Here is a 2,945-nt window from a genome sequence, read left to right as displayed (position 1 = left end):
TTTCCAGCTGCCCAGTCCTGCTGCTATTCCAGGGGAGCAATTCCTGACTCCTGTCAGCATTTATCTCAGCCCCGTTCTGGGCATCACAGGTTTCTCTGGGAAAAGGCAGCGAGTGGTTCTAGGGTCCAGTGATCCTCCTCCAAACCGAGCTAGAACCTGAGACTCCTTCCCCTTCCCCAGGCTGTGGGCGGGGAGGCATTTCACAGAGCTCTTGGAGCTATAGCCCGTGGCTAAGGAGAGAGAAAAAGCCTCCTATCCCCCTCTGCTCTGGGGGCTGGGTTTCCTCCTGAAGCCTCTGCCCCCGACCTAGTGCCTATGGCTCATCCCTGACCCTTGCTGCTGCTCCTTGCTATATACTGTGAAAGGAGCGGAGGCAGCGCAGGAGCCTTCTGGGGACGCAGATCTGAGGCTTTGGGAGAGACACATTGTCTGGGACATCAGAGCGCTGCAAACCCTGCAGCCACCCCCTCAATCCGGGGCCTGTTCCAGCCCTGAGTCTGGGCTCCCGCGATCCCTCCCCCAGAGCAGGGCGCCCACAGATTACAGCCTGGAAATAGGTGTGTGAGACTAACTCCTGCTTTCCCTGACAGGGCCTCCCCTAGACCAAGTGGCATCCCAGGCAAGACATGTCTTCAGTGCCTCCCACCCCCGCTCCATATGTTAAATCATTGAATACCTTATTTTTATTGCATTTGTAGCTCATTTCATGATTTCGATGCACAATCTGGATGCATGATTTTCTCTATCATATAAGACAATAAATGTTCATGCTAGGATGTGTAAATCTGTATTTATTCATGCCATATATAAGCAAATTAAAAAATCATTTCTTTTAAGCATATAGAAACTTTTAATTTTGACAGTAACTGAAATGTACTAACATCTAGAAATGGAGCACTCACCAGCACAGGGTGGGCCAGTATTAAATAGTGTTACAGTCGGAGACAGACAGCGTTAGGATGTTAACCCCTAACTCCTGCTTTCCCTGGTCAAAGGTCGCTTCTCTCGCCTTTCCCCCATGAACTGAAGCGCAGCATTCAAGAGATCCAGAGACTAGTTGATGACGTTTCCAAGTGCTAAAATAGCAAGCGATGTCCGTCTTGCATTGGCCATTATTGACTGGAGCAATGGTTTATGGAGAATAAACTTCAAGGTGAGAAGCAGTAGCCCAAAAAGGCCCCTGCAGGTGCTGAAGTAGCTCAATTGGGAGAGCATTAGACTGAAGATCTAAAGGTCCCTGGTTCAATCCCAGGTTTCAGTAGGCTGTTTCATCCCTCTTCCTGCAGCAGTGGGCTCTTTCCTGGAAGCACAACACTGCCTTTACTCAATGCAAGTCCCTCATTTTGGGCTTCACTGCAGGAAAAGGCAGCATTGGCTTCTGCACCCATTTGGCCCACCGGACCTTTTTTCTTCTCTTGCTGCTTCTCAGCAAGGGGAAGAAAAAGAAGCTCCCTGTAGCAGGGTGAACCCTGCTCCTGCCCTGAGGGGTTTAGAAGTGGCCTGGCAGGGCTTGAGAGCTGTGGCTCTAAAAGCTGGGCTGATTGGGGAAGTGGTTGCAGCTGGGCCACACCCCAATCAGGCCACAGCTGGCCCCTATAAAAGGCCAGGGAAGCCAGAGGCCCAGACAGTCTCTCTCTGCCTTCAGAGAGAGAAGGGCCAAGCTGCAGGGAGTGTGAGACTAGATACCTGAGTGAAGCAGGGCTGGGGAAAGGCTGAGGAGCTGGGGAGCTCCAGCCTGGAAAGCCCCAGGCTGCGGCCTAGCAGTGGGCTAACAGGTACTGGGGTTTGCAGAGGCAGCCCAGGTGTAGGCCAAGGCAGCAGGTCCAAACCCAACTTTGCCTGTGACGAGTAGGCTGATACTGCAGTCTGCCCCAGGGTGTGGGGCTAGACAGTGACTGGCAGTAGCCAATACTGAGGCAAGGTGGGGATAGAGGGTGAGGGTTCCCTGAGGGGGGGAGACCCTGAAAGAAAGGGGTTACTGCTAGGGGGCAGCACCCCATGTAAAAGGGCACCGGGTCCAAGGCAGGACACGGGGGCCTGAAGACAGGTGGATCACCAGCCTGCAGAGGGTGCTCCAGTGCTGGACAGAGCTAATTCCCAGAGTCACCAGCAGGAGGCGCCGCAGGGGTGATTCTGGCCCATCTACACTCCCCTTCAAGCTAGAGTCACAAGGGTGATGTAAGGACGACTTCCTGATCCCTGGCTCCAGTCCTCTGCTCTTCCAGCTGACCCATCAAAGAGCTGCTGCCAGTTTCTCCAGGTTCGCCCATCAGTGTGTGCAAGGGTGAGCACCACCAAAGTGCAGGGAATTTGAGGGCAGGGCAGAGCAGTGTACTGTAATGGAGTTTCTGTAGTGTAGTGGTTATCACATGTGCCTAACCTGCATCGAGCCAGCTAGGCAGAACTGACACCAACTTGTCTGGGGTGTTTCCCAGAAGCAGAGCACAAGTTTGAAATACAGGCAGCATAGAACCAATATTCATAACATCAACTACAAAAATGATACACATCTAGAGAGAGCATCATTATCAGCCAATCAGAACCTCTCCATAGATCCCTTACAAAACAACCTTTATACAATATTGGCTGCAAATATAGAACAGCGGTCGCAACGGTGATCTATACAGTTACAGTTTATGTCAATAACGTCACAGGAGGTGACACGGCATCAGAGAGACTGATACTGGAATACTGCCTCCAGTTTTGGTGTCCTCGTTTGCAAAAGATGTTGTGAAATTAGAGTTTGGGACAGCAAAGATCCACCAAATGTTCTGAGGGCTGGAGAAAAATGCCTTCTAGTGAGCTATTGAAAGAGCTCAACCTGTTTAGCTGATCAAAAGAAGATTGAAAGGTGACTTCATTGAAGTGTTGAAGGGTCTTAATGGAGAGAAAAGATTGGGTATTAAAGGGCTCTTGAATCGAGCAGTGAAAGGCATAACAAGACC

At 51.1% G+C, this 2,945-nt stretch overlaps 1 non-coding gene across 1 annotated transcript; it reads left to right on the top strand.

The window, feature by feature from the left end:
• The first annotated feature begins 1,188 nt into the window (after positions 1 to 1,188).
• On the top strand, positions 1,189 to 1,261 carry TRNAF-GAA. Its single transcript has one exon. It is a non-coding gene; the product is annotated as a tRNA-Phe (tRNA).
• Positions 1,262 to 2,945: the final 1,684 nt, after the last annotated feature.

Source organism: Mauremys mutica, unplaced genomic scaffold (genome assembly GCF_020497125.1).
Source record: "Mauremys mutica isolate MM-2020 ecotype Southern unplaced genomic scaffold, ASM2049712v1 Super-Scaffold_100116, whole genome shotgun sequence".
Classification (NCBI taxonomy): Eukaryota; Metazoa; Chordata; order Testudines; family Geoemydidae; genus Mauremys; species Mauremys mutica.
Note: the sequence above shows the minus strand (reverse complement) of the source record. Positions and strands in the feature narration are given on the sequence as shown.